This window comes from Cupressus sempervirens, chromosome 10, assembly GCF_028749045.1.
Source record: "Cupressus sempervirens isolate cs-2001-9-10 chromosome 10, ASM2874904v1, whole genome shotgun sequence".
Taxonomy (NCBI): Eukaryota; Viridiplantae; Streptophyta; class Pinopsida; order Cupressales; family Cupressaceae; genus Cupressus; species Cupressus sempervirens.
Genome location: NC_143127.1, coordinates 169798586 through 169818823, shown reverse-complemented (window position 1 = coordinate 169818823; position 20238 = coordinate 169798586). Strand labels below are relative to the sequence as shown.

The 20238-nt window shown below is 35.3% G+C and overlaps 1 pseudogene; it reads right to left on the bottom strand.

The window, feature by feature from the left end:
- LOC149533155 (alpha carbonic anhydrase 7-like) overlaps window positions 1–17048 on the bottom strand; it is a 44089-nt pseudogene extending 27041 nt beyond the window's left edge.
- Window positions 17049–20238: the final 3190 nt, after the last annotated feature.

Here is a 20238-nt window from a genome sequence, read left to right as displayed (position 1 = left end):
GACATATCCAATCTGGAACCTGCAATCACAAGCCTCAAGAGCAATACCTGCCACATATATACCAAGAAGCTCCCACTGCAAAAGATAATGTCAAATCTATAACCAATCCACTCAACACATCTCAAAGAAGTGATTCCATGTAGTATCAAGGAAATCCATAATACATAATCCAATATCCTGCAAGAATAACTCTCATAACAAGTCTCCAACAGTCTCTCAAATTCTCCACAACCAACAAAGGAAAGAGAAAGAAATAACCATGCCATCTCTCACATGACATACATGAGCACAAACCAGTGATCACAATCTCCAACCAATCTCAAATCCAATGTAGGAAAAAAAACTGAACATCCAGGAAGATAACCAAGACCAGAGAAACCATGCAAATCATAACCTGTATCATGTCCTTCTACACACACCTCTAGATGTAAACTGTGCAAGTATGATCTCCTCCATAAAACCCCAACAAGAAGCCTCTCACAAGAAGATCAAACTCAATAAACCATTCCTAAACCAAGGAATAACCATTCCTAATCCAAGGAATAATGCCCAATATAAAACCATCTCCCAAACTCAACCAGCATAACAACATATGCACATGGAGATAACGAATGCTAAACCATCTCTCAAATGAACCCTCCAGAACTAACTCATGTACCATAGCTCAAGATCCATATCCATGAAAGACAAGCATAAATATAATGCACTTGAGAAAAACAATGGGCTATACCTCTCAAGTAGCAAACCGCCGAGTAGACTAAGAGTGGGGAATGAGAATGCTCATCAAGATACCCAAGTCTCCAACCAAGACTCATCTAAGAACAATCTCCTCTCAAGTCCATATCAGGTGACTGCCCCTCGGACTTCCTGTTGAAACCATCAACTGTCCCAACAAATACTTCTCTAATCCAAGAGAAATCAGCGTCACCACCGTCTCTAAGTATCCATGAGCACCTGTAACCAATCAATCCATGCCAACTCCAAATGCAACATAGCAATATCATGAAGTATCCAGCTTATGATTAGTGTACTCAATACCAAGAAACTAAACCAAGATCAATGTCAAAGTTCCAACCATGGCCTCAAGAACATAAACATGACAACATGATCTAACCATCTCAACTAAAGAGATAACATGCTCCATATGAATATACCATAACATGTCACAACTCTAAATGCGTATCAAGAGTATACCATGACATAATAATGAAACCATCCTCACACCAAGGATAACATGCCAAATAAAAGCATAAACCACACCTTTGCCAAGAACCCTATGAGTTCTCAAGATGCAACCATCTCCACACACCATGAAGAAAACCATCTCCACATACCAGGAAGAACCATCTCCACATACCATGAAGATAACCAAGAACTCCATGAGTCCTCAAGATCTAACCATCTTCAAACACCATGAAGATAACAAGTGCACCATGCAAATGTCAAAGACGCTTCTGCAGCAACAGGATCTAAGATAAACCTCCAACATCTGCAAACACTCAATAAATATATCAATGCCAACAACTCCCACTCAACTGTGGTACCAAGTCACCTATGGCATCATAAAATCCATCCTCTCCAAACCAAGAAGATATAAACCAAACCAGGAACTAATCCTGCACTGTCACCCCATCACTGTCACAAGCTCCCACTAAACCGTGTATCCAAGCTATCCATGACATTATGATGAAAAATAACCATCCTCTAACCATGAGAATCAACCAAGGCATCAAACCATCAAAGAACTCAAAGTGCACATCATGAGCTCCTCAAAAGAAACCAAATAACCATGATCCTCAACCAAGAAGATATACCACCATAACCAAATTAGAAAATCCAAGCTAATGAACATCAAGGATGTACCTGTATATCCAATCATGTCATGCCAAAATCCATGACACCATGATCACATCCATGAACTGAGCATCTGGCTCTCAAAGTATGTCCAACCTGTCAGCATAGTCAACCGCAATCCTCCACCATGACTGTACCTGGTAACAACATCTCATCCCTTCTACATGAAGAATAAAATCATGTGACTTAGGGCATAGACAACCCAAAAACCAAGCCACCAATCTGAATATGCATCAATAATGAAAGATCAATGGGCAAAGACAACCCATAACCAAGCTATAAATGCAACCTGTAAGTATAGACCGCTTACAACACTGCACAACTTGTAGACCCAACAAGTCATCATGCATATCCAAACCAAACACTGATAACCATATCATCATGAGACCAATCTGAAATATGAACTGAGTATACAATGACATCAAATCTTAAATCTCCAATGCCATAAACTCACAATGTTACCATAGTCAAAATATACCTATAAACTGTTCAGATCAATATATCAATAAATAAATCATGCCAAACCTACACCAAATTTGAACCAATGTGTAGAGCTCTCCAAGAGCTTTCCGTTGACTACTCGAAGTCCAAAATCCGACTCCGTATGCCCAAGTTATGCCCTAATCCGTGCTCAAAATAAACAACATCTGACTTTAGGGCTCTTAAAACCTGACAAAATTTCAAAATCATAGAACCAAACTTACACCATCTTGTAGTGCTCTGAATTAGCTTTCCAACGCCTGTAAGAACTCTGAAATCTGATATTCTGAGAGAAAGTTATGGCCGTTTTACTAAGACAGTCTTTTTACCATTTTCAGTACGATTTTTCATTTTTTATTTTTTCAGTGACGAAAATTCCGACAGGATTAAATTTGACGGCCATCATGGGCTGAAACCAAAAAACTCTTTCATTTCCTCTGAACATGGCCAAACTAGGGCATAATATATATCAAATTTTATGGAAATGTCGACCCGGATCCAGTGGTGAGGTCTGTTTTTACCCAGGAGGTCATTTCTGCAAGCTACCCCCAAAAACCCTCATTTAAATGAAACATCCGAAAAAAAGAAAAAAAATTGTCCAACAATTTCCCATGCCCAAATATTTTAACATCCCATCATAACAGCAAACCCAAAATCCTCAGATCTGCAATAATTATTCATATATCTTGTCATTTCTTTTATCCTCTCATGCATTCCATGGATTCAATCTAGGGTTACAATAATAAAACCATAGCTCTGATACCACTTGTAAAGAAACTTGGCAATAAAGAATATAACCGTTTCCACATAACCCATAATAGATCTAAAATAAATACACGGAATTAAAATCCACATGCAAGAGAATAGATGACATACCCACAAAATTGTGACACAAGATATACCCTGGGAAACCCTCATTGAGGGAAAAACCCAGCCTCCAAAAGCATCCATCATCATGTATTATTCAGCAAAAAATACCATTGCCATACAACCATGGAAGCCTTCATGGCCATAGCCACAACCGAGCAAACTATGTGAACAAGCATGAATCCACACATCCCATGCCATGCTTTCAACCTTCACAAATGCTCCCTTGGCTAACCTGTCAAGCCTTGTCCCGCTCAACTCTTGCCTTTCTCTTCTCCTTGTCACTGTCTCTCCCTATACAACAACTACCCTTGTGGCTGCTTATATAGTAGCAAGTCCCACAAAACCACCAAGTGGTATTACATAAACCATGTGCTAAAACCATGTGCTACCTAACCCACTGACCCCACATTTAATATTGGGCATTTAATTCTTTTCCCCCAATATTAAATAATTACATGAAATATTATCACAATGTTACAATACAACTCATCAAGAATATTCCATGGGAATCTTTACATGTTGCACGTCCATCTAGGTACAACATTACATAATAAAAATAAAATAATAAAATAACAATATTATGCAATGTGTACAACACCCATTATCTCAACACCCCAAGATGGTGGAGCTTCTCATATCCAAGTTGAATTTCCATTACCTCTGGTTTTTTTGAGTCAACAAGAAGAGGGAGAAATTCTAGAGACATCCATTCATCTAGTGCATGAAGAGCTTGCTTCTCCTATGGTTCCACAGAAACAAAAGAGGATCAAGGTTAGAATGAACAAGAGGCAAAGAGTTCATAAAAGATTAGTGCCTAATCTGTTTGTTCCTAAAACCATTCCTAAGGAAGAATCAGATGAGGGGGAAATAGAGTTAGATGAGGAGGAGGAGCAAGTGCCCCTACAAAGGAGAACTCGGCTGGCCAAAGCTACAGAATTAGAAAGAAGGAAGAGTGTCACGAATACCCCACCACCCACCCAAGCTAAAATGGTAGAACTCTCTTCTTTGAAAGATGAAGTACAACGATGGGTGAATGAGTAGAGGGAATTAGGTGATGATGTTCTCTCCATCCCAGATTTTGATTTCATGCCAATGGGTATAGAATTGGTTGGAGATAAGATTAGAAATACTCCTACAGGTGAACTTCAACAGCAAGATTGGACACAGATGCCACCCGAGACACAAGGTCCTCATCTCACTACCCCATCTTCACCTCAGGTTATGATGGTAGATAAGGTTTCAGTGACACCTCAACCTCCGAGTTTAGAAGAACATGTTTAGAAGGAATCATCATTACAAGGAGAACTAGAACCAAGGGTTACTAATGAGCTATCAAAAGAGGCACATGTAGTAGAATGTATACAACAACCTTCTCAGGAAGTTGAGGATCAAACTACGAGATCTACAAAAATTGAGACTACAGAAGAAGAACCCTCACAATAGGAGAATCTAAGCAAGAGTAATAGAGGGAAGGCAGTAGTTGAACACATCCCTTCATCATCTAGAGCCAAGGTTATAGAAAGACATATTCCAAGATGGTTTCAGAAAGAGATAATGAGAAGTGCCAAGCATCAATTAAGTGCTTCAAAGGATGATATTTGTGATATTCTGGAGATTTTGAACAAGCCTGAATCTCCATTACATGATACACCGCCATTTTCATTCATTACTACTATACGGAACCAAGACTTATTTGAACAAGTGGCTCACCCTCCAAAAGGTACATATGAAGAAGTTGTTAGCCTTCAGGACTATGAAGTGAAAGATATCATGTTAGGAAAGCCTACACGGGATACTTCCTGATAGATGATGAATATGGGAGTTAAGGAGGTTCTCACCCATATGGAACAGGATGAGATTGAAATCAGAACACTTCAAAGGCAAGTTGAGATCTTAAAGGGATATCTAGCTGAAGTTATTGGTCCTCTTGATTCTAAACACCTTGAGGAGACTTTGAATACCATTCTTAGAGAAGGGGAAGGTGTATGGCTCAGTCCATTTTTGAGAGCTTGTCAGGATTGGCGAGACAGCCTTGAGGATAGGGGTGTCACTATAATCATAGGAAGTCTAAAGTTATTGCATGCTACACAAGAAAATGTTAACAAGATCGTGGCAATTTTGAGGCAGGACTTCAGCATCATGGATGAGGTATGAGTATGGAGCAAGGATTTACAAACTCTATAAGCCATAAAAGGGCAAAGGTACCGCATTCTGATTGATGTATATACCAGAGAAGAGTTAGACGTGATAGATGATTGGATAGAAAATATTACAAATGGAAATAAAGTGGTGGAAACATTGCATGATGAGATACATAGGCTCTAGGACCAAGTCCAAGAGTGAATTTTGGAAGCAGAAAAGTTGTACAGTGATGCATGCTTGGACATTTTTGAAGATGAAGAATGAGAGAAACTATTGCCAGTTGAGGTAGTTGTGGAAAATTTTAGAAAGACTTTAGAGGAAGCATCCAGTGATGAAGACATCAGACAAGCCTTCAGGACAGAGGAAGCACTGTTAGAGTTGGATACCAAACTTGGAGATTTTATAGAAACTCAAATTGAGGTGGACAACTACAGACAGAAGGTCAAAGACAAGTATGAGGCTTTAGATCTTCCATATGCTACTAAGATTACTAAGATTATAGAGAAATTCAAGGGAAAACATCCAAACATATCTTTAGGATAAAGATGAGCAAAACCTAGATGCCAGAATTTCAATTTTGACACTTAGTAAAATTTTGAGATTTTTGACCCAGTCGAGGTCCGTAGCTCCACAATTCAGAGGTGCTCCGACAGTTGACTGCCAGTTCCATAAATGGCACTTTCCATGCATCAAGAACGCATTCTAATGGTAGTTTAACTCTGACACATGCCTAATGAAGGGGCAGCTTTTATTTTTGGTGTCTCCATGCACTTCTACTTCAACTGATGGCTTCCTCCTACTTTCTCTCTCATGCTTTCATTGTTTTTGACATGTAAAGGGCTCATGCATCCAAATAATGAATAAAATATGGATGGAGTCCCTCTAAGCACCAGTTAGATTATCAGTTTGTATATATTTAGTTTGTTTTAATGTTTTAAAAGCATTTCATTGCATCAAGATATCTCTTACTCTCAACACAAATTGAGGAGATGATTTCTTATAAATACCCCATTGTAAAATGTAACAAGGGCCACTGTTATTATGCAATAAAGTTATGCTTTTGGTGCTAGCATTCAGAGTATAGTTATTCTTGCCTGAATGTGTCATTATTTTGTGAATTTTATTCATGAGATTGTGATTGAGCCAAAGGTTTATTGTGTTGTTTCTAGTTGTGCAATCTTTTAGTTCTGGTGTTTGCTACAGATATATCAATTCTGCTGACATAATGAGCTTGAGAAGAGATCACCCGATTTGTGTCTACATAGCTTTTTGTCTCGCATGAGCACACTTTCCATGGCCTTGTGATTTGATGAAGAGTAAAACATCATTCGATTTGTTAAATATTCTCACCGACGATTTCATCAGTGGATTCTAGGAAGCGTTGCTCCTATTTTCATTGGTTTCCTACCGATTTCTTTGAAGGTTTAACTCGCAGCATGTTGTGTTCTATAGCTTATGTTCATTTAGGAATTTCAATTTCAAGTTATTTGATTTCATGTTATTTTCTTTTAGTTTTTTTATTTGCTTTGCTAACCCCTTCTTAGAGTAGGACCTCATAGTAGCTGCATTGTTAGAGTTGCATTCATTGAAAAAATAGAAAATACAAAAATATTGTTCTTTTGGTGTGATATTTTGAGATAGCGAACAGATTTTACTTCGATTCCAAAATAAAAGATTTTTTAGAACCAGCAAATGCCTCCTTATGAATACTCACATTTATCTTCTACTGAGCGAATTTTGGTATGTCGCAAGACAAACACTGACCTTGGAGTGGATACTTAAAAAGATTTGATTTTCAAGAGAAGAATTACACTATGGATTCCTGTCGTTGACCTCATGCAAAATGAATGCCCAACACTTACCAAGCATCATTAGAGAAAGCATCTCATAAAAAGATTGCAACTATAATGAAGAAAGCACTATTTGAGGCTAGTATGTCAGAAGAAGAATCGTAAGCAGTCAGACAAACAATCTCTAGATTGAATCAAATTGGTGAACAAGTTGTAATGTATGTGATACCTTTGTTGGTTGGCCAAGCATCTATGTATCTATTGCAGAAATTCCCACAGAACAGAGCATCCCATATGTTGTTGTATCAGTCGAGCAACAAAGTGGATCTAAAAGGTAGTCAAAAAGAGTTAAGCAACAAGCTATTGGACTAGAGAAAAGAAAGAAGACGTTGTTGAAAATTAAAGACTCCAGTGATGATGAAGAATAAGAAGAACAAGAAGACAAACAACCAAAAAAGGTTATTGTTTCCAAGTAGCCAGTAGGTAAAACAAGGCAACCCTAGAAACCAAAGATAGAGAAGATTAACACAGTCATTGTTAATGAAGGAAACTTTGCTCAGATGAATAAGTTTTATGATTTGTATATAGATATTGACAAAGATCAAATTGATATCTCGACTATGAGATTTATTATTCTTAGTAACTTGAAACTTCAAGACATTAAAGGTTTTGTCAATCATGAAGTCTATAATAGACTTATAGCAAAGAAGGCACCAATTCGGGAAGAAGATATGGAACTTCAAAAATCAATGATAAGAACTATGTGCAAGACTGAAGATGAAGAAGAAGTAAAGAAATCAATGGGCAAACTAGCACCCTATTTATGGAATAAAATGAGGAAAATTCTATTCATGGGTGGTAATAAGGATGTAATAAGAAGTGAAACTATTGCAGTTATCAATAAAATGATGATTGAGGTAGAGACAACTCCTACCACTATAGAGAAAACTTTGAAAGTATTAATAAGTGGTGATGCTATGAAAACTGATCAAACAAATCTTACAATTAAGATTGATGATAATCCTTTTGTAAGATATGATCAGCTTGAGCCCCATTCTGAACATATTTAGGATCAGTTGAGACTAATTGAAGACGAGAAAAGACAACTTGTAGAAGAGAAGAAGAAGATTGAAGAAGCCAAGCTAAAATTGATTGAAGAAGAAAAGAAGCAGAAAGAAGAAGAAAAGAGGAGAGAAGTAGAAAAAGAAAAGAAAGAGAGGAGAAGAAATAAGGAGAGAGAAAATCTAAGAAGGTAGCAAAGAAGAAACAAGAGGAAGATGAGGTGAAAGCATCTAGCTCATCCACTCCTATATCTCTTGCTGACCTTATAGGTGATGATGATGATCAATCTAGCTTGATCTCATCCTTGACAAAATTGATTGAGAAGAACAGAAAAGTTAAAAGTCTACAAAGAGCATTAATGAAGGTGATTGATAGATTGCACAACACCCTCATAGCCAAGCATACAGAAATAAACCCCAAACAGAGAGCTCAAGCATTTGTAAAATAATTTGATGATGAGTTTACAAATTTGTTGAATATTGTTGAGTCCAAGGCTCAAATTTCACATGATGCTAATCTTTTTAGCACCATTTGTCAAAACATTCGAAATGATTTGCTGAGTCTTGATACTTGTATCAAGGAACTCCGAAGATGTCAACAAGTTGGCAAGGTACTATACATCAAGTGTACTTTATCTCATAAGTTGACCAAAGATTTAGATAGTAAGATTCAAGGGAAGTTGAGTGAGCTGGAAGCTCTAACAAGTTAGATACAACAACCCTCTTGCAGAGTTGATGATTTGAAGGACAAGTTGTTGGTGTTCACACAGACATCAAGAAACTAGAACATGAAAAAGAGAAGATTTTGAGAAGACCATCAAAATTCAGAGAGTTTATTTCTCTAAAGATATCAGTCATTTAGAGACAGTTGGAAGAATGTGTCAAAGCAAAGGACACTTATGCAAATTTCACCTACTCTTACCTTAATGCAGTTGAGATTGAATTATATGCCTTATGTACAATGCTCACTAATGTTGAAGCAGCAAAGGACTCATGGCAGAAAGGTATGAATAGTTTGAAGGCTAATTTTGATGATTGTATGAAGACAATAGTAGTTCGAGGCAACAAGAAAGAAATTTTGACAGTGTTTGAAAGTATTTGATAGATTTTTTGGACTTTCTGAACTTTGTCATTGATGTCAAAAGGGGAGAAGTGTAGAAGAAAATTGTGTAGTAAGTTATGTATGTAGTAATCATATAAAAAAAAGAAGCATTTGTAATATGAAGTATATGTAATGTAATAGATGATAAGTATTGTAAGTTTTGATAAAGTTTTGTCACTTAGCCAATTTTCCTTACTTTATTGCCATCAATGCCAAAGGGGGAGATTGTTGACAATTGGCTATATGTAGTGGTGTAATTATTGTCATTAATAGAAACACATGATGTACATGTTGTAGAAAACTCTCAGAAATAAAGATTCTTAGCTTTTGGTACTCAAAAAATTGTCTAAGTATGAAACTGGTTTACAATAGTGTATTGTTATGATGTATAACTTGTTTATATGATGTTATCTAAGAGAGAGAGAGAGAGGTCAGATGCAAACAATATACATATTGATGATGATGTGTATGACCTTAGACATCAGTAGGGATAGTACAAAAAAGAGATATTCATGATTTACCAGTGAACATAACATTGAAATTAAAGGCAAAGAAAATTATTTTGTTTACAAAATAATTACTTGACCAATTAGGGCCAACATCCTAGATATTTATTCTAAGTTGGAAAAGTATATTGTGGTCTTAACCAACCTAGCAACAATTTCAGAAAAGGCATGGTATTTATGCAAAGGATATCTTGGGAGATTAAGTGTGTGTAAAAAGTGTTATGCGAACTTTTTGTGAAGCGATATATGTGAAGTCTTTGAGAACTTGATTTTGTGATCCAAGACCAAAATGAGGTTAGAGATCAATCAAAGAATAATTTATCGCATCTATACATCTATATTTGAGGAACCTAAATTTTAGTTATTTGTTTAGGCAGTGAGCTCTTCCCATAATTGAAAGTGCATGTTTGGGCAATGAGCTCTTCTTGCATCCATTGTAATACAACTCCTAACAGGGTTGGAATCTCCTAATAGGGATTCAAAGTCTCCTAACAGGGACTCCTATGTACTGAATGCTTTTATAGACTCCTAATAGGGTCCATCCTCTAACAAGGAACATTCATATTAGTACATCATCTAGTGGGTATCATCTCCACTAGGGTTTTCCCTTGGACAGGGTTTCCCTAGTTAACAAAATATGGTGTTATGGGTTCTCTTTATGCATGGTTATTATTATTGTTTAGCATTACTTGTTTACTTTCTTATGCATGGTTCAAAGTAACAAATAATATCTAGTTGGTGACAAAGGTTTGTAGAATATTGATTCACCACCCGCCCCCCCCCCCCCCCCCCCACCCCACTCCCAGTATTCCTTGTTTCTAATAGCAAACCTTTCACAAGGTAGATCATAGTTTATGATCAAACATTATAACTTTCATTGGATACACTTTACAACTACAGTAGTGAAGATTTTTGGGTGTCATACACACCCAAGTTTTACCTTCTCATTGGAGGGTTTCTAGGTAACCAAATATTTTGTGTTATATATGTGTTGAATATTTATTTGATTTCATATTATGGATGAACATGTTTAGTTTGGTATTTCAGTTTACATGCAAATTGTGAGATGGATGTGTGGGAATGATTTTATGGTTAAATTTTTAAAGGACTGATTCACACACCACCACCCCCCCCCCCCCCGCCCCTCAGAGTTTACTTTCCCTATTGTGTTTCCAATGTAAATCTCAAATGAACCATCATAATAGTCTGTATGAATTAATAAAATAGATGTATAATAATTTTGTTTTAATTATCTATATTTTTCAGTCTGTAGATCATATCTAATCACATTTCCCTATTTATAAATGATGGGGTATTCAATGTGATTGAAAATGTTAATTTAAGAATATACTCATAATTGAAACCAAAAACTATCATACATGATCTAATAATGCTAAATGATAGATCACTTTTTCTTTTAATACTAGAAATCATTTCCATTTGGGCAAAGGGATAATGGTCTCATGTCATACAATATACCTTATGCCATAAATAGTGTGCTCAGTAGGAGAGTGCCAATGGAATTTCCTGAGAGTAAAGTTAGTTCCATCAACATGAATGGTGTATGCACCTTTTGCCCATTTCAGTTGCACCACAAATATGCTTAAGTCAATCTTTATATGAATATTAAAAAAAAATTGAGAAATCAGATTTCCACAATCTATATCAATGGATTCTTATTTTTGAATTTGATTGTGTAATATTTTTTTATCATCAACATTTCAAATCACACTACATGATCTATCATCAGAATGCAAGAGAGCCAATACATTTCTGAAAACATATTTTTACTTTTTCAAACACAGACAAAGTAGATTACCATGATGTAATGGCTCATGTTCACAAGAGATGCATTAGCTTCTTTATAGCTCTTGTGCAACTTTCCCAGATTGGCGTATATCTCAATATCTTTGTTTATCACATCAATGGGAGATTGATGTCTACCATCACCACATCTTTGTTGAGATAATGGGTATTGCACACATTGCATAATATTGTTTATTGTATTATTTTATTTTATTATGTAATGTTGCCCCTAGATGGACGTGCAACATGTAAAGATTCTCATGGGATATACTTGATGAGTTGTATTGTAACATTGTGATAATATTTTATGTAATTATTTAATTTTGGAGAAAAGAATTAAATTTCCAATATTAAATGTGGGGTCAATGGGTTAGGTAGCACATGGTTTATGTACTACCACTTAGTAGTTTTGTGAGACTTGCTACTATATAAGTAGTCACAAGAGTAGTTGTTGGTGTGAGCAAAAAGGAAAGAGTCAAATGAGACAAGGCTTGACAGGTTAGCCAAGGGAGTATTTGTGAAGGTTGGAAGCATGGCATGGGATGTGTGGATTCATGCTTGTTCACATAGTTTTCTCGATAGTGGCTATGGCTTTGAAGGCTTCCATGGTTGTATTGCAATGGTGTTTTTGTTGAATAATACATGGGGATGGATGTTTTTGGAAGCTAGGTTTTTCCCTCAATGAAGGTTTCCCAGGGTATATCTTGTGTCACATTTTTATAGGTATGTTGTATATTCTCTTGCATGTGGATTTTAATTCCATATTTATTTCATATCTATTATGGGTTATGTGAAAATGATTATATTCTTTGTTGCAAGTTTCCTTACAGGTGGGATCAAAGCTATGATTTTATTATTGTAACCCTAGATTGAATCCATGAGAATGCATGAGAGGATAAAAGAAAGGGCAAGATATATGAGTTTTTATTACAGATCTAAGAGTTTTGGGTTTGTTGTTATCATGGGATGTTGGTAGATTTTGGGCATATGAAATTGTTGGACAAAAGGGTTTTTCAGATGTTTCATTTAAATGAGATTTTTAGGGGGAGCTTGCAGAAATGACCTCCTAAGTAAAAATAGACTTCACCATTGGATCTAGCTTGACATTTCCATAAATTTTGATATAGAATATGCCCTAGCTTGGCCATGTTCAGAGGAAATGAAAGAGTTTATTAGTTTCAGCCTGTGATGGCCATCAAATTTAATCTCGTCAAAATTTTTGTCACAACAAAAATTGCAGTGAAAATGATCAAAAAGAAAATCTTAGTAAAATGATCATAACTTACTCTCAAGATATCAGATTTCAAACTTCTTATAGGCATTGGAAAGATAATTCAAAGCACTACAATTTGTTGTAGGTTTGGTTCTGTGATTTTAATATTTTTTTAGGTTTTAAGGGCTTGAAATTCAAATGTTTTTTATTTTGAGTACAAATTAGGGCATAACTTGGGCATACAGAGTCAAATTTTAGACTTCGAGTAGTCAACAGAAAGCTCTTGAAGAGCTCTACACATTGGTTTAGATTTGGTGCAAGTTTGGCATGGTTTATTTTGTGATATATTGATCTAAATAGTTTATGGTATATATTGACTATGGTAAAATTGTGATTTTATGACATTGCATGTTTGGATATTTAAGATTTGATGTCATCGTATACTCAATTCATATTTTAGATTGGTTTCATTATTACCAATGTTTAGTTTGGATATGTATGATGACTTGTGGAGTCTACAAGTTGTGAAATGTTGTAAGCGATCTATACTTATGGGTTGCATTTATGGCTTGGATATGGGTTGTCTTTGTCCATTGATCTTTCATTATTGATGCATATTCAGATTGGTGGCTTGAATTTGGGTTGTCTATGCCCTAAGTCATATGATTTGCTGATTTTTTTCTTCATGTAGAAGGGATGAGATGTTGTTACTAGGTACAGTCATGGTGGAGAATTGTGGTTGACTATTTTATGCTGACAGGTTGCACATATTGAGATCCAGATGCTCAGTTCATGGATGTGATCACGATGCCATGGATTTTGGCATGACATGATTGGATATACAGGTACATCCTTGATGTTCATTAGCTTATATTTCTAATTTGGTTATGGTGGTATATCTTCTTAGTTGAGGATCATGGTTATTTGGTTTCTTTTGAGAATCATGGTTATTTGGTTTCTTTTGAGGAGCTCATGATGTGCACTTTGAGTTCTTTGATGGTTTGATGCCTGGTTGATTCTCATGGTTAGAGGATTGTATTTTCATCATGATGTCATGGATGGCTTGGATACACAGTTTAGTGGGAGCTTGTGACAGTGATGGGGTGACAATGCAGGATTAGTTCCTGGTTCAGTTTGTATCTTCTTGGGTTTGGAGATCTTGGTTTCACTTGGTATTGACACTTTGGTGTGAGTGTAGACCTAGAGGATCTTCATGTAGGAGATAGATTTTATGATGCCATAGGTGACTTGTTACCATGGTTGAGTGGGAATTTTTTGGCATTGATATATATTTATTGAGTGTTTGTAGATGTTGGAGGTTTGTCTTAGATCATGTTGCTACAGAAGCATCTTTGACATTTGCATGGTTCACTTTTTTTCTTCATGGTATGTGAAGATGGTTAGATCTTGAGAACTCATGGGGTTCTTAGTTATCTTCATGGTGTGTGGACATGGTTCATGGTATGAGGAGATGGTTTTCTTCATGGTGTGTGGAGATGGTTGCATCTTGAGGACTCACAGGGTTCTTGGCAAAGTTATGGTTTATGCTTTCATTTGGCATGTTATCCTTGGTGTGAGGATGGTTTCATTATTATGTCATGATATTCTCTTGATACGCATTTAGAGTTTTGATATTTTATAGTATGTTCAAATGGAGCATGTTATCTCTTTGGTTGAGATGGTAAGATCATGTTTTCATGTTTATGTTCCTGAGGCCATGGTTGGAACTTTGACAATGATCTTGGTTTAGTTTCTTGGTATTGAGTACATTGATCATAAGTTGGATACTTCATGATATTTTTATGTTGCATTTGGAGTTGGCATGGATTGATTGGTTATAGGTGCTCATGGATACTTAGAGAGGGTGGTGATATTGATTTCTCTTGGATTAGAGAAGTATTTGTTGGGACAGTTGTTTGGTTTTAGCAGGAAGTTCAAGGTGCATTCACCTAATATGGACTTGAGAGGGGATTTTTCTTAGATGAGTCTTGGTTGGAGACTTGGATATCTTGATGAGAATTCTCATTCCCACTCTTGGTCTACTCGATGGTTTTTACTTAAGAGGTATAGCCCATTGTTTCTCTCAGTTGCATTATATGTATGCTTGTCTTTTATGGATATGGATCTTGAGCTATGATACATGAGTTAGTTCTGGAGGGTTCATTTCAGAGATGGTTTAGCATTGGTTATCTCCATTTGCATATGTTGTTATATTGGTTGAGTTTTGGAGATGGTTTTATATTGGGCATATTCCTTGGATTAGGAATGGTTTATGAGATTGATCTTCTTGTGAGAGGCTTACATCCATGATTAGTTATATGGTATTGTTTGAGTGTTATTGCGGCTTCTTGTTGGGGTTTTATGGAGGAGTCATACTTGCATAGTTTACATCTAGAGGTGTGTGTAGAAGGACATGATACAGGTTATGATATGCATGGTTTCTCTCTTCTCTTGTTTATCTTCTTGGATGTTCAATTTTGCTTACATTAGAGTTGAGATTGGTTAGAGATTGTGATCACTAGTTTGTGCTCATGTATGTCATGTGAGAGATGACATGGTTATTTCTTTATCTCTTTCCTCTGTTGGTTATGGAGAACTTGTGAGAGCATTGGAGATTGGTTATGAGAATTATTCTTGCAGGTTATTGGTTTATGTATTATGGATGTCCTTGAGACTACATGGATTCACTTCTTTGAGATGTTGTGAGTGGATTGGTTATAGATTTGGCATTATCTTTTGCAGTGGGAGCTTCTTAGTATATATGTGGTAGGTATTGCTCTTGAGGCTTGTGATTGCAGATTATAGATTGGATATGTTGATGATGTGAGATTCACTTGGTATACCTTTGGAGGTATTTATAGTTGGATTGGTTTGGCACTTGTTGTGGGTGTTATTTCAGCTATGGATATTTTGACAACTATGGATACATGTGATTACCTTTGGAATAGTTTTTTTGTGCTTGGCATTTTAGTTGGCACAGGATTTTATGATCTTCTAATGTGACAGGTTGGGTGGCTTTCTCTTTGGATGGCTTCTATGTATGTTCAATGGCAGTGGCATAATAGGAGGTGAGATCATTCATGTTTGAGATGCTAGATACTTTGATTTTGTTGCAGGTACTAGGATTGAGCACACGGTGTACTTTGATCCATGATGGTGGATGTGCTAGGAGGGAGATTTTCCTTGTTCATTTATGTGGCTACAGATTGATCTTATGCAATGTATACAACAAGTGGGAGATTGTTGAGATAATGGGTATTGCACACATTGCATAATATTGTTTATTGTATTATTGTATTTTATTGTGTAATGTTGTCTGTAGACGAACATGCAACATGTAAAGATTCTCATGGGATATACTTGATGAGTTGTACTGTAACGTTGTGATAATATTGTATGTAATTATTTAATATTGAGGAAAAGAATTAAATTTCTAATATTAAATGTGGGGTCAATGGGTTAGGTAGTACATGGTTTATGTAATACCACTTAGTGGTTTTGTGGGACTTGCTACTATATAGCAGCCACAAAGGTAGTTGTTGGTGTGAGAAAAAAGGAAAGAGTCATATGGGACAAGGCTTGACAAGTTAGCTAAGGGAGTATTTGTGAAGGTTAGAAGCATGGCATGGGATGTGTGGATTCATGCTTGTTCACATAGTTTTCTCAGTAGTGGCTATGGCTTTGAAGGCTTCCATGGTTGTATTGCAATGGTGTTTTTGTTGAATAATAAATGGTGATGGATGCTTTTGGAGGCTGGGTTTTTCCCTCAATGAGGGTTTTTCAGGTTATATCTTGTGTCACATTTATGTGGGTATGTTGTCTATTCTCTTGCATGTGGATTTTAATTTCGTATTTATTTCAGATCTATTATGGGTTATGTGGAAACGGTTATATTCTTTGTTGCAAGTTTCCTTACAATCTTCTCCACTCTTCCTTGAGATCTCCCTAGTGTGAAGGCCCCCTCACACCATTGTAATAAAATTCATCTTCTCCAACATTAACCATTCAAACAAATCAAAATAACAAAACATATCCATCCCATTCCCTTCAATCAAGAATTCTAAAAACATGAAAATAACAAACATACCCATTCATTCCCTTCAATTAAGAACACAACAAGGGATCAACATCATATTTACTTGATTTTGTTGCTTCAAAGCCCATAATGAGGCCTACAAAGACCAAAATTATCAATACAAAAAACATCATCTTCTCCATCTCCATGAATCTAGGTACTTTGTTATTGGAAAACTCCAAAGGAAGTAGTTATTATATTATCACAAAAATTAATTTAAAAAATTGCTAATGGTTATTAAAGTGGATAATGTGGGGTGTCAACCCTTTTGTATTTGTACATTAGTTGAAAGGAGGGGGGAAGGAATCCAGGCTACTAAATCTACAGTTGTTCCACTCTATTTAATTATTATTCTTGCAGCATTTATATTGGGTCCTTCATGTCAGTTGAGATAGTGACATTAAAGTTGAATTATTGATCTGCAACAACATTCACGACAGCCTCTCCTCAACATTGAGTGGTCACTTTGACATTTTTTTATGTTTCTTTTGTGATTCTTGTGTACAAAGGTGGATTACAAATGTATGAGGATATGGTGTTTTTCTTCTACTATGGGGATGATGCAAATGTCAACCTTAGAATAGTGTTAGGATATGGTGTTCTTTTTCTGATGGAATATTTTAAGTATAAAATGTTTTCTGATGCAAGAGCATAAGAAAAGATGCATCATTTATGATTAGATCTTTGTGACTATAAAAAAGTATTGAAGGGAAATGGGTTTCTTAATTGAGTTTCTAGGCTGATGTACGTGTGAAGGAATTTGTTGTTCATAACCTCTTCAATGTCATGTAATGAGATAAATCAATACTTTGTTTTAGAATATGGTTAGGAAGTTTGCACAAGAATAGGAGTGGGTTAGATTTTCTATATGATTTGAGAAATTTCAATAAGATATGACACTTCCTTGTATGATCGAAGAAAGGAAAGGGAATTGGAATGGAATAATGTGTATGATTTTATGGACCATTCATTTTCTCTATTAGTTCCATAGTTTGAAATAATAAATGCATATTGTATTTTAATTTATTATTCATAGATTCAGTTTTTTTCTAAATTTATATAATTATGAACTCAATTATCCATTTCCATTACTTTATTCCTTAATAATTTGGAAGAATTTTCATTGTATCTATGTGATGTTCTATTTGAAGTAATTATTTAATTTTAGATGGAGAAATAAATAGTTAAAGAGATAAATAAAGAGAGTAGAATAGAAGAATAGAAAGAGCTCCCTTCAATGGTCTACATTAAAACATAATTATTTTATTTATTTATGGAATATTGGTTATAATAATTAGTCAATAATTATGGTATATACTTTTTTATAAATAGGTGTGTCACAATATACTATATTATGTTTGATTTTAACTATCTTAAATGGAAAATAATAATCTCATATCACATATGAATACTTACATAAAAGTAGGAGAGAAAAAATATCAATAAAGAGTGATAAAAAATGGTGAAACAATTTTTTTTTAACCAAAACTTACCTAAAGAATAATAAATTATTGAAATTACATTGTCCTAAAATCTTGGTTAAATATTATAAATATAAAACATTAGTCTAAATAATTAAGCCACCTTACCTATTTTAAATGAGGGAAATGGTTGTGTTTCCAAATTTTGAAGAGGAGTATTTTTGCTAATATTACATTATGTTATCTAAGATAAGCCAATCATTATAAGTGTTATGTATAAATTAATTGAAATTCTCACTCTTTATGTCTTTGGTTTTGATATACAAGTCTAGGTTACATGAAGAAGATTGTTGATTTAAGGAAATCTCAATTGTATAAATAAATCAATCATACTCTATTAAAGGTTTTCTTTGACTTTTTCATTACTTGCAATCCTTTCATTCAAAGACTAAACGTATGTGAGAGATGAGAAGAAGAATGTATATAGCTTCAAGAAGAAAGACTAAAAAAAGAACGGCTTAGATCTTAAGAGAATATATGACTAACCACCATGTTTTCTCATTCATTGGGGAAAATCCATAGAGTCTTTACTAAAGGGGCAATACAATACCACGTGTGTTCATATTGTGAGCTTTGAAATCAGCCAAAAATAGTGGGGAATATATTGCTTGAATAGGTTGAAGAGGGGTATATTGGGGGTGGGGAGGTGGGGGTTTATATAGGAAAACAAGTACAGAGGATATTGGGTGGGTATTGGAGGGGGGTGACAAAAAGGAAATTTGGGGCATTATTTTTTGAAAAATAGGTGGATTCTTTTGTAAGCCACAAATGTATCTACTATGACTCAGGTTCACTTTATGAATCCCCCGTGGTAAAACCCTTATCTTATACTTTGTCTTAACTTGTTTGAATGATTTATGATTGAAATAGCTACCTAGATTGTCCTGAAAAGAAATCTCTCTCTCTCTCTCTCTCTCTCTCTCTCTCTCTCTCTCTCTCTCTCTCTCTCTCTCTCTCTCTCTCTCATGTAATTAAGGTCAATTTTTTCCTCAAGCTTGGATATATTGATCTGGTCCAACATTGATCATATTGTAATTTATCGAGTTATTGAACATTGCGATTAAGATTTTGCACGGTTTGTTAAGCCCAAAGAATGCTTTTATTTTTCTATTTTTTGGACATAACAATGATAGATAAGAAACAAAAAATAATTTAAAAAATGTTCACCAAAAATAAGGACACAACCACACACATTGATTTTAACCATGCTACCAATTAGCATCCACTAAAACTCAAAAGCTCAAATAATATCCTGAAATAATAGAAAACCTAGAAATCCTTGGCATGCAAAGCCCTGAACATATAATTGAGATTTATTCAAACAAAAACGCATTTTCAATAATAATATGGAAAAATTGAATGTATAAATGAGAGTGTAATGGAGGGAAATAGAATAGGTTGAGCTAGGTTAAGAACCATGTCGTCCACCCACATTGGAATACAAACACACCAAGAAGTGAGTATGATTGACTAACCCTTGGTGAAAGAGAGTCAATTCAATACCTATGCTCTTGGGGCTTACATTCCTTTGTTTCCTAGAATTGAGATGAGTGGGCTAGGATTTATATGCAAATAAATATAGCTGATCAAATTATGCTTTCTAAAACTACAAATATAAATTTTGAAGAGATTTTGTGCACCCGTGACTCAAATCAATGTTGTTTCAAAGTGGATATGATTTTATAGCTTTCAAGATTGTCCACAAATTTATATCCTTTCAAATCTAGGTTCCCATTATTTAAAACTATACTTGAATTGAATATCAACTATTTTGGAGCTGAGTAAATTAGCTACGAGAATTTTTTATGTGACCTAGTCATCTAGGGTGACTTGGTCCCTAAAAATGAGATTGAAATTC